Here is a 13,117-nt window from a genome sequence, read left to right as displayed (position 1 = left end):
AATACACTGTTCAGCCTTCCAGAGAAATAATATTCATATGAAAAGTGGTAGCAAAAAGATACATATGCAGTGAGTCAGTTGGCATGACCAGGCAAGCATCTGCTTATTTGAGAAGGTGTTTGAAGTGTGGTCTTGCCTATAGTAGTAGCTACGGACAGGACGTCATATGCTCCAGGTCAACAGCATGTTATGTCACTCGCCCACTCACCCTGCCACGTCTGTATCACAACAAGTATGTTGGATGTCAGCTTTGAGAAGACAGAACTCTTTCCCAGCCTTATTTTCTAGGAGGACAGACCCTAAGGAAAAAAGAGTTCTGAACCATCTCCATGCACAGACTCTGTCTGAAGATTCCTGGATTGACTTAGCTCGTGTCCAGGATTAGCTGCACACAGGATTTTCGGATGGGTAAGTGTAGGGTTCCTTGAGCTCGGCACATGGTTCTCTTCTCCTGTGCTGACTCCCTCACTTCATTAAAATGAGTCATGCTCCCTTACCTTCACAGCAGTCACATTCACTCCCAAGTCTCCCCTCTGATCACCTTTCTTGTTTGCAAATGTTGAATACACTCACATAGTCCCATCCCACCAAAGTCCCACAACAAAAGAGACAAGTACAAGGCCTGGCTTCATCCAGATTTGCTGTTTCTTGTCTGCATCTCTTCTTTTCTCCTCTTCCTTCCCTTGCCCCTCTCCTTCCCTCCTTCATTTCTCCCCCTTATTTCCATTTCTAATCTTTACAGGACTATAAAGCTCAAGCTATTGAACATTACTACCCCCTAACCTTTCTGTGCATATTCACAAGGTATTAAGTCAATTGACTTGTAACTACCCCATGACAGAACTTATGTTAACTCTATGGTACAGAAAGGAAGCTGTTGAGCACATGACATACACTCATTGGAGGCTGGAGTGATAGCTCAGTTAAAAGCACTGGCTGCTCTTCTGAGAGACTCAGGTTCTATCCCCAGCACACACATGGCCACTTACAACTGTCTGTAACTCCAGTCCAAGGGGATATGACTATCTTTTCTGGCTTCCAAGGCCACTGCATGCATATGGTGCCCAGACATGCATACAAACAAGACACCCATGCACACAAAGTAGTAAAATATTTTTTTTAACTAAAGAAGTAAATCCTGTTGTTAGAAGGGCCATTGCCATCTGATGCTGGCCCCTCTGCCAGCTGGTTCTAACTTTTGACATAGCATGCCATTGTCTTCTACAAGGTTTTTAACATTGTAGCCTGTCATCAGCTATAAGGTTCGTGGCAAAAACAAAAAATAGAGTTAAAAAAAAAACATCATGTTTTAAGTACATGTGTAATTTTTGCGCTGGGCTGCATTCATAGCTATCTCTGGTAGCATACAGCATGGGCCACAGGTTGGACATAAAATGCACACATAGAACCAGGGGACCAAGCTCCCTTCCTCCACTTTCCTGTTTCCAGATTACCCCCAAATCTCTTGTATGCGCCACTTCCTCTCAGCTGAAGTGTCCAACTACCTGCTGAGCACTTCCAAAACAAGCACACTGTCTTTTTAAAAAGCCTCTCTAATTATCGTTCTTGAGGTCTTCTTCCCATGCAGAGGAAACCAGTGTGGACACAGTCACTCTGCTTGGAGTGGTGGCATCCTTTTCTTTGTCCATTCCCTTGCCTTCCATACCCAACAGTCAGCAAGTTCCTGATAGTTTCTTCTCAAAACTTGGAGTCTCTGCACACAACTGCCCAAAGTGGTTTCTACAAGCAATAGTGATGCTCTGTACAGCTCCACTTAGGTGCTTCCAATGCCTCCTGTTCCCCATGGGTCAAAAATCTCAATTCCTCCATGCAGCACATGCCAAGTTTTTGTGTTAGCTGCTGTAATATGGCTTACTCTCCCACATATATTCTCAAGCACACCTACTTCTGTGCATGCAGCCTCTCTATCTAAAACAGAGCATCACTCCATTTCCCCAGCCACCCCCTTTCTTCTTTGGCACACTGTGAAGATCCCTGTAACACTACCACCAACACCAACACCACCATCACCACTACTACCACCACCATCACCAACACTGCTGCTACCACCACCAACAACAACAACAACAACACCCAACTCAGATAAGAGAAAAGACAGAAAGAAGCCACCTGATGCTCTCTTCTAGCATCTGTGTACATGCAGCCCACACATGTGCATATGTTTACACCGATATAAATAAATTAATGTAGTCAATGAAAACACAACTTTTAGATTTGGTCTCATGCTTCTTCCTGAATGAAGCAAGTTGAGAGCCACACTGCTAACTACATTTCAAGTGGAAGACGGTTTTAAACCATATCAGCTTCAGCCTGAAAATGTACACAATTTTCCTTTTATACAACCTTTAAGCTGTTACTCTCAATACTAACCTTTCTTTTTGATGGGGAGGGGACTGGTGTCTTTTAAGTGCTTGATCTAAGTAGAGGAAAATAATGTGAGCCCTCTGGCACAGGAACAACTAAATACAGAAATGGTTCATTGAGGGAGCATCATTAGGAAATGATCTGATTCACATGAATAGCCTCATTTATAAAGTATGGTTTTTCATACTAGAAGAAAATAATTCTCAAGTGTACTGAACACTTTCATAAAACAAAAATAAAACAAATTTATCAAATCCCCCAAAATATTTTAAAATATGCTCATGAATACTAAGTGAAAGTATTTTTAAAAGTAAAACAGGATGTCCTTTTCTTTTCTTTTTTGAGCTAGAAAACCACTTTATTTGTTCTAGGGAGTTGTCCTGAGTCTCCTTAGAAATTCTGGAACTGCTTCTTGGTGCCAGCAGCCTTGGTGACCTTGAGCACATTGAGGGGCCTGCACTCTCCCACAGTGATGATGTCACCGATCTGTACATCCCTGAAACAGGGGGACAGGTGCACAGACATGTTCTTGTGGCGCTTCTCAAAGCGATTGTACTTCCAGATGTAATGGAGGTAGTCCCTGCGGATGACAATGGTCCTCTGCATCTTCATCTTGGTCACGACACCAGACAGGATCCGACCTCAGATGGAGACATTACCTGTGAAGGGGCATTTCTTGTCTATGTAGGTGCCCTCGATGGCCTCCTTGGGCATCTTGAAGCCTAGACCGATGTTTTTGTGTACCGAGGGAGTTTTTCCTTGCCGGTTTCTCCAGGCAGAACACACTTCTTGTTTTGAAAGATTGTGGGCTGCTTTTGGTAAACATGTTCTGTCTGAATGTCCGCCATCTTCCCGGCAACCTGAGAAAAAGGGAGGTGGGCTCACTCCCGGGTGTCCTTATTGACTCCCCCTTTTCTTTTAATATAAATATTTATGTTTTGAAGTTCTTCTAAAATGTCAAAAATGTAATGTTAAAATGTAGCAAGATTAAAGAATTTTTGTTTTTCCATCTTTTTGTCATGTATTTTCTAATCTTTCTATAAAAAATGTTCAAGTCACATAGTAAAAATATAATTTTTAAGCCGGGCGGTGGTGGCGCACGCCTTTAATCCCAGCACTCGGGAGGCAGAGCCAGGCGGATCTCTGTGAGTTCGAGGCCAGCCTGGGCTACCAAGTGAGCTCCAGGAAAGGCGCAAAGCTACACAGAGAAACCCTGTCTCGAAAAACCAAAAAAAAAAAAAAATATAATTTTTAAGGAGGGATTATATTAGCTGTTCTATGTTGGCATGAGAAATCTGCCGAGTCAACTCCACATTGCTTGTCCTAGTCATCCCAGACACAGCAAATGAGCAAATACTTTCAGCTCAGGCATCTGGAGCGTTCTACTGTCAGAGTTCTCCACATGCGGGAGGAAGCAGGAGGAGGGTTGGAAGTTCAAAGTCATCCTCAAGATGACTTGAGACCTGAGACATTGCCTGGAAAACAGGAGGACATGGAGAAGGGAAGGAGTGGGGAGAGGAAGGGAATAGAGAAGGGGAGAAGAGAGTCCCCCTGAAAACCCAAGGCAGATTAATCCCTTTCTAGTTAAATATAATTACATTGTTTTCCCACTTCCATGTGCTCACTCTAGCCTCTCCCATCATACCCCCTTGTTCTCTCTCAAATCAATAACCTCCTTATTTGTTGTTATAATTAAATACAATAAATATAAGAATTTTGAAGGGCAGTAAAATTCTTTGTAAACATTTAATCCTGCCTCTGTGTGTGTGTGTGTGTGTGTGTGTGTGTGTGTGTGTGTGTGTGTATTTAGGATATATACCTAAATACACAACTACAACCTGCTCAGTCAACATAATGCTACCTGTATATATATATATATATATATATATATATATATATATATATGTGTGTGTGTGTGTGTGTGTGTGTGTGTGTGTGTGTGTGTATAAGTATGTACACACACACATATACACACACAAATACATATATATATATATATATATATATATACACATATATAATTTCAAGACTGACTACTTGGAATTAGATAAGCACTTCAGAGATTAGAGCATTTCTCTTTCTAAAGGCCTTCCTTAGTTGCCTGTTGTTCTTTGTCTGGGATTAGAGCACATGGGATTTCCCCCTTCTGTGTTAGCCTGTCTATTGGTATTTTCCTTGTTCAGGTCTTGCTTAGGAAACCATGTTGTTGAAGTCCAGGTAATCTTTGAAATTAAAAAAAAGTGGCAATAAACTATTTAAAGCATTTAGTAGTTTATTACACATCTAACCCAACAAATTTTTGAGACAATAATTTTGAATACACACACACACACACACACACACACACACACACACACACACAGTGGTTTGAAAAAAAATGCCCCCAAAAGGGAGTGGCACTATTAGGAGATGCGACTTTGTTGGAGTTGGTATGGCCCTGTTGGAGGAAGTGTGTCACTGTGGAGGTGGGCTTTGAGGTCTCATATATGTTCAAGCCACATCCAGTGAGACAAACCGTTTCCTGTTGCCTGTGAGTCAGGATGTAAGAATTCTGAGCTGCTTCTCTAGCACCTTGTCTGCCCCATGCTGCCTTGCTTCCCACCATGATGATAATGGAATAAACCTCTGAATTACAAGCAAGCCACCCCAATTAAATGTCCTTTATAAGAGTTGCTGTGGTCATGGTATCTCTTCCTAGCAATAGAAACCCTAACTGTTGTGGAATATTACTTTAACTATGCAAAGATGTGTTACATTTGTTTATGCTGCATTTGTTTAATTATGTAAAGATGTGATGTGTGTTTCACCTTGCCTGCCTAAGGCACCTGATTGGTCTAATGTAAAGCTGAATGGCCAATAGCTAGGCAGGAGAGGGATAGGTGGGGCTGGTGGGCAGAGAGAATAAGTAGCAAGAGGAATCTAGGTTAGGGAGAATGAGGAGAACAAAGGAGAAAGAGAGGGAGGTGCTCTGGGTCAGCCAGGCAGCCACCAGCCAGCCAGACATGGAATAGGACATATAGAATGAAAGAAAGGTAAAAAGCAATGAGGCAAAATGCAGATGAAGAGAAACAGGTTAAATTAAGTTCTAAGAGCTAGTGGGACAAGCATAAGGTAAGGCTGAGCATTCATTATTAATAATAAGTCTCTGTGTCATGATTTAGGAGCTGGTTGGTGGCCCAAAAGAAAGCCTGCTACACCTAAATATATGTATAATTTCTGGATGGGCATGGGTGGGTGCAGTGGGTAGCTGTTCCAGCTTTGACCTTGAAACACTGGCCCTAGAGTGACAGCAGGTAACAACCACATCTGCCTATGACCTGCCCCTGAGGCATGGCTGAGAGGGAGCCCCTTAAGATTCGAGAGCTTCGAGGTGCTACATGCTGGGCCCTTCAGGATACCTCATGGTCCTGAAAGCTGGATGGTACCTCATCTCTCCCGGATCCTGTAACCAACCCCTACTGGCTGTACGTTACCCCAGAAATAAACCTCTCTTGCTTACCAGATAAATTACACAGAATTGCCTTATTAATTACAGTTATAGGTGGGTGGGTAGGGACTTGTAGGAGCATGGAGGGGAAGAGAAGAAGAATAAAGAGAGAGAAGGAAAGATGAAGGGAACGAGGAAGAAAACAAAAAGGGTGAGAAGCAGGCTCTAATGGAATTTGCCTAGCAAGTCTGTCTGAGAAGCCAGCTGTGGCTCACTTTTTCATGGCTGCATGCGTCATCAACATGAAACATGGCAGCAAGACTGGAATCCAGGGCGAAGGGCCCGCTCCTGCTGCTGTTGGACACTTCGACTCCTATGTATGGAGAACTGCTCTGTCTTTGGTTTGACTTTCACTGGAAGACACAGCAGCAGCACCCAGAGAGCACACACAATGACAAATGTTTACTCAAGTACAGAGGAGCTATAAAATTCCCTCCATATGCTGTCGTAGAAGAGACAATATAACGATACAAAAAATTATTTTGCCCCATAAATTTTGGGGACCCTGGTGGCTCAAAGCATTGTTACTGTTTTCTTCAAATGACTATTGTCAATAATAGATTAAAGGTTGGAAGATCATCTCAGAGGTATATAGAATTTTTTTTCCTAAGTAAAAAGTAATAGATGTTCATTACAAAAAAAATTGTCTAAAACTGTGAACAGTAGCTGAGAGCACAAAATGTACCCACAATTTACCACCAAGAGATAAAGACTACTAAAATAGTTTGATATATTTCATTCTATTCCTGCTTATTGTCTTTATATTTATACATTTATACATAAAATCATGTTGTTATAGGCATTTGTATCCTGCCTCTTTTTGACTTATTATAATATAAGCATTTTATTGATCATTAAAATTCTTTGTAAACATCGTTTTTAATGGTTGCATAAATGTTCTAGTGTAAGGATATGCCATCATTTCACCCAACTGCTTGCTCGTTCTTGGACACTTGGGATGCTTCCAACTTATTTTTTTTCCCTTATAACACACAGAAATCTTAAAAATAGTATTCATGAGAAAGCAAGTTTATTTCCTAGGCAAATGAACTCTCGACAAAACAGTCAGCAGTGGCACCTCAGCATACTGGAGGCATTGCAAGCCTCAGGTTCCATCAGAGTAGGCATTTATCTTCCCTTCCGGGAATAATTCATTTTAATTCAGACTTCCCATTCCTAGCTGCTTCCTCTCAAATGTGTTTTCCCTCTCACACAATCACAAAGACTCAATTTTCTGACAGGTGGCATTTAATTTGTCTGTAGGTCAAAAGCTCTTCTGTCCTTCATTACTCAGGGAAGGGGAAGCCTGACTCACAGTCCTCCCTAAGCAGTCAATGAGAATAGCCACCTCTTTTTTCAAGCTCCATTCTTGGCTAGTCTGTAAGATGCTTTGGTAGGGGGAGTCTACATCTGGGGCTCTCAGATCTCTTGAGGTGTCTGTACCCATAGGGAATACAGGTCCCACAAAGGATGTCACCTGTGTCTCCCTCAGAACAGGACCATTTACACAGAAGTCATGCCAGAGCATAAATATGTCCCACCTGTGGCACTAGATGAAGTTGCAAAGCTTTAAGATAGTTAAAGTAACCACAGCAAGAAGCAAATCCATTAATAACGAGGACTGCACACACATGGAAGTATTCATGAGCATATTTAATATGAAAGCCAAATACTTCAGAGAATTAGGCACTGTGGGTGACTTTTCTTGACCTACGAGTTTACCAGAACCTGAACATCTGTAGATCTACCACTAACACATTCTGAATTAAAGATCTGACACCTTGTTAATGTCAAAATATGGATACCCCAAGACAAATAGAATAAAACTTATGAAAAGATCAGATTGGAAAGTCCCTGAGGCAGACAACTAGGAAGACTTCAGTGTCCACTTCTGTTAACAGTGAACCTGGTGATCGGGTACAGTTGGCTGGTCCTAACCAGACCACTTCATCCTTCAGAAAAGCAACAAGTTGTCTGGAATCAGGCACATACAGAGAAACCAAAGTGGGCACAAAGGTTATCCTCAATGCACTGTAAATAATGTTAGATTAAAAATTTTGTAAATTGTAAAACCATGGAATTAGGGGCCTTCTGCTCTCATCCTAGATAATAGCTAATCACTAACCAGAGGTACGTTACAAATGTGATGACTGCTGTGCTAAAGAAATGGATCAAATAATATGTAAAGTTCATTCTTGGATGCCTGGCATGGAGATCCGACAGATGTCAACCAACTCTGGTTCTTCTGACCAGAATCAATGGATTCAATAGAATCAAAATAGCACTGACTCTGAATGAACCTACAAATCTCTACTTTCTGATCATGATGGGAATTGTACTAAATGATAAAATCCAATTACTTTTTGACAGGATAGGTTATAAAATATTGGAATGTTGTAAGAAAACATTAATGATTAAGCTCTTTCATTTTCTTTAGAACACATGGAACTGAATCCCTTTTGCTTTATAGCAACAAATATTCAAATTTTAAGTAAACAAATGTAGAGAGTAGCTTAAAGCAACTTCACATTGCATCAACAAATTCTCCCCAAATAAGCAAAGTTTTTAAAAATTCTAAGTTACTGTTTGAAAAGCAGTATGTTCTTTAAATATTATACTCACAATTTATGGTAAAAATTATCTAACACTAGCAGGGGGCAAACTGTCCAAAGTTTAATTTTTTTTGGATCCCCCAAAAAAATATGGTATATAATATGCACACAATTGTTTAGAGAGCCTTTCTCAAACCAAAAACTTATTTTTTCAGTAAGCTTAAAGATTTTCCTAACAAATGTAATAAAATCTATAATCAGACTCCTACTATGTCGTATTAACCTACATAGTGACCAATAAAAACAGCAGCAACAAAAGTAGCTAATAGTGTTTATAGCTTTTAGAATGTTGGTATTATTGGTAAAGGATGCTGAAACTACTTTTATTTTGAACATATACTATCAAGTAAACAAAGCTACCATCTACATTTAATAATATTGTCCCCTTAATTCACAATAGCTAGGGATGGAAACAACCTAGCATCCTTGAAAGATTGAATGGATAATGAAACTGTGGTACATGTACACAATGGAATATTATTTAGTTATAAATAAAAATGAAATCACAGTGCTTGCAGGAAAAGAGCTAGAGCTAGAAAATATTATATTAAGTCAGGCAACCCAGACCCAGAAAGACAAACACTGCATGTACTCACTCCTCTGTAGTTCCTGATTCTGAATCTTCAGATCTGAATATATTACCTGGAATAACCACAAAACCAGGACAGTAAAAAAGGACCATTGGGAGGGGGCCTAGAGAAGGGAACAGCAGGATACAGATGATGTGAGGGGAAAATGAGAAAAATGGGTAGAGGGGCTTTAATTGCAGGTGGAACAGGAAGGTCAGTACAGAAGGAAAGGGACAGAGGATGGACAAATAACACTAAAATTATTTGAAAAATCCTTAAGGATTTTTTATTTTATATTTACTTAAAATTACATTACTACATGTGAGTGTATGTTCACATATACATATATCATTTAATATTTAATCTATTATATATAATCTATTGTACACATACTCACATATATAACATAAATATTTTTATAAAGTTATACTATTTGGGGTGATAAAGCTCCTCTGAAGGGCCACAAAGACCCAAACACCAGGCCAGGCATGAGAAACTGCCTTTTGAATTGTTGGTTAGGAGAGTCCAAGAGACTCCCAAAACAAGGCAAGCTATTGATGTTGCCCTTGGTTGACTCCCAAAGGTTGAAGGCAAGTCCCTATTTCTGAAGATTTCATGCACCTTGAATACAACACTCAGAAGATTTGAGCTGGATCTGACCTGAGAGCCTCCCTGTGGGCCAGCTTTAAGAATACCAGAAGGTGCTATGGAAGTTGCCAAGAGAGAGAAGCAATAGTATTCTTTCCTGGCTGTGATGCTTATGAATTACAACAATAAGCAGCATGACCAGATACCACTAAAGGTGCAACAGTGGTACTCAGACCTTTGTGGAAATCAAGAGCTCTCTAATTGGACTTAAGACCAGCTCAGTAGGATAAAAAATGATGCCTGGTATTGGAAACCTAACTAACTGCCCGAGGCTAGTCATGGATCTTAAGAAGAGAATCCACTACTGCCACTTTATTAGACCAACATAATTCCTAACTGCATTCTAAATAATTTTCTTAAGCCCACGGAGAAATGTAGCTATCAGCCTTCATCAAAGCACCTTCTCTTCGAAGCAGATAGGGACTATTACAAAAAACTGCAACTGCTCAAAGATGCAGAGATCAACTGATTGTGGGGTGCCTGGCCATCACAGGTACCCCACAACCCAATTCCTGCACGTGTCTCAGGAAACATTGAGAAAGAGGGGGCAGAAAGATTAGAAGAGCCAGAGAGCCAGGATGTCTGCTGAGAGATTATGTCTCATCGAAATGACAAAAATGTTACAACCACGATACCTCAACAATATGGTTGCCTAAACAATGTCTGACTACATATTTCATGACATCGTGGTATATATGCTCAACTATTTAACCATTTAGTGATCAATATAAGGATGTAGAGAGATTGAAAAGGTTGTGTATTTTTGTGAGGTGCAATGAGAAACAGCTTGGGTTTCATTAAAGCTTAACAGTAGAGTTGCTGTATGACCCAGTGCTCCTACTTCTGATCATGCACCCAGGAGAGATGTAAGCGAATCCAAAGTAGGACATGGAGGAGATTCTTACATGTCCCCACTCATAGCAGCACTGCTCATAATAACCAGGAGTTGTAAGGAACCCAATGTCCACCCTCAGTTGAAAGAGACAATATGGCAAATAAACGCAGGAGTTTTAATCTAAAGAATATTTATCTAGCTTGGAAAAAAGGAAGGCAATCTTACCATATGCTACAACATGGATGAGCCCCTAGACATAAGGCTACAAGAATAACCAGTCAGAAAGAGATAACTCCTGTATGATTCCACTTCTGTGGTGGCTAAATTCATGAAAATAGAAACTAGAATGGTGGCAGTCAGGGACTGAGAGAAGAGAGAAACCAAGTATACAATTTAAAGTGTAGATTGCTGTATCCAACAAGATTTGGTTCTAAAACCCTGACTGTGGTGGTTGAATAAGAATGGATGGCCCCCAGAGGCTCACATATTAGAATGCTTAGTCCTGGGCTATAAGAAATACTGGGGAAGGATTGGAGGCCTTGTTGAAGGATATGTGTCACCAGGGGTGGGCTTTGAGTTTTTAAAAGTCTCAGTCTCTGCCTGCTGCCTGTAGTGTAGAAGTGAGCTCTCAGCTACTGCCCCAATGCCATGCCAGCCCGTCTGCTGTCATGCTCCCCTCCATGATGTTCACAGACTCACCCTCTGAAACTGCGAGCAAGCCCCCAATTACAAATTACCTTCTTCCTTTTCTAAGTTGTCTTGGTCATAATATTTTGTCATAGCAATGACTAAGACAGTGATGACGAAGACAAAGAAGACAGAGAGACAGACAGAGAGAGAGAGAGAGAGAGAGAGAGAGAGAGAGAGAATAGCTAGGTTTGGGTAGTCCATGCCCTCTGATGGAGATGCACCAAGATCCTCAGCAGCAACCCAGAACCTCAGTGTGTTTACCTTATGCATCTGAGTCAAGGAAGTAAGTTTCCTATGCACAGATGAATAAGGAGGCAGATTAATGGTATACTTCTAAATGAGGAGGAAAGTTTAGCAGATTTTGCTGGGGGTCTCCGTAAGGGAGCAGTCTCAGGCTGCTGTCATCCCAGAGGAGGAAGCTGTGGTTGATGGCTTTAGCATACACTATCAACATTCACACTCACATGAAAATAGAGTTTTGCCATTCCTCTGAGCCTCACCTAGGGAAGACTTTGCTGTTTCCATAGGCACTGGGGTTCTTGGCATGCCCATGTAAACAAGCCACATTTGCTTAGGGATGCCTTCACTCCTTGAAGTGGAGTTTTCTTTTTGCGGGATGAAAATGGTCTCAACGTCTGTCATACAATGATGTCAATAGTCAACACTAACATAAAGTATATGTCCCCTGAGCCGAAACAGATTCCAAAATCATCTAGTGATGACTGTGCCGTAAAAGTCCCCTCTTGATGTAAGAAACTTAAATTAACCTCATCAGCCTTCATTACCAACATCTACAACCTTCCAGACAGCATCAAATATTCCAAAACAGAACATCTGGAAATTCACCACAATCTGTGGGCAAAACCCACCAGAACTTCTTCCAGAAAGAGTCACACAAGCACTCAACTTCATTCTTCAGGCTCATAAGTGCATAGAAAATATAAGTAACCCATTACTCCAAGTTATTACTATTTCTGTATCATTTACATTTTTAATATTGCCAACTTCAACATTACAATAAAACCATAGCAAACAAATAGCAATTGACACTACAGTCTTACTGCTTTCTAACGTGGTTTACGTGGGTGAAGATTTGAGGGTCCACTGACAATGGTCATCACTCCCTTCCAGCTCAGTCTCCCCACAAAAATCAAATAATGTTCTCCCTCTGTGCCCAGATAATACAGTTTTCTTTAGAGAAGAAATGGTACTTAAACTCTTGTCATAGAGGCTTCACGTCAACTGGAGTCAAACAAAGTGTTGTCCAATGCACACAGGGTACACGGCATTTACACAATCAACACTAAATGATTATACTTAACAAATCATTTTAGTGGAATATTTTAAGACTAGTTGATCCTCAAAACTCATAACTACTACCAAAAAACATCCTGAAACACGCATTGGAAATTTAAAACACAAATGAGAGGCTAGATCCCACAGGATATATCATGGTCCCACAGCTCATACACAGCAGTCGCAACAAGAGTGTTCCTACAAGTTAGAGTTGATTTAGGCTTATGACTGATATTTTGTTGATGGAAACACAACTAGAGATAGAGAAGCATAAGAGAAGATGAACATAGATTCATCTGTATCTTTAGCTATCTGTGACTGACTTTAATTCAAACAAGCTTGTGTTCACAGTTAACCCTTGATAAAATTGGAATCTAGCTGTAGAAATACTGTGAGGAAGGGGCTGGAGTGATGGCTCAGGCTATAAAGTATTTGGCTGGCACTCAAGCATGAGTTCCTGAGTTTGGTCCCCAGTACACACAAAAGAAGCAGGTCATGGCAGCACATGTTTGTAATCACAATGCTAAAGGGGCAAAGACCAAAGTATCTGCAGGCCCCTGGACAGTCAATCTAGGTTGTAGAATATTATTTTACC

General features: G+C 40.7%; 1 protein-coding gene and 1 pseudogene across 4 annotated transcripts in view; both read right to left on the bottom strand.

Moving 5' to 3' along the window:
• Positions 1–13,117, bottom strand: part of LOC102920155 (EGF-like and EMI domain-containing protein 1) — a 708,148-nt gene that overhangs the window by 679,772 nt on the left and 15,259 nt on the right. The window lies entirely within an intron of this gene.
• Positions 2,776–3,236, bottom strand: LOC102905630 (small ribosomal subunit protein uS17 pseudogene; annotated as a pseudogene).

This window comes from Peromyscus maniculatus, chromosome 6 (genome assembly GCF_049852395.1).
Source record: "Peromyscus maniculatus bairdii isolate BWxNUB_F1_BW_parent chromosome 6, HU_Pman_BW_mat_3.1, whole genome shotgun sequence".
Lineage (NCBI taxonomy): Eukaryota > Metazoa > Chordata > Mammalia > Rodentia > Cricetidae > Peromyscus > Peromyscus maniculatus.
The sequence above is the reverse complement of the archived record's forward strand: the minus strand, read 5'-3'. Positions and strand labels throughout refer to the sequence as shown.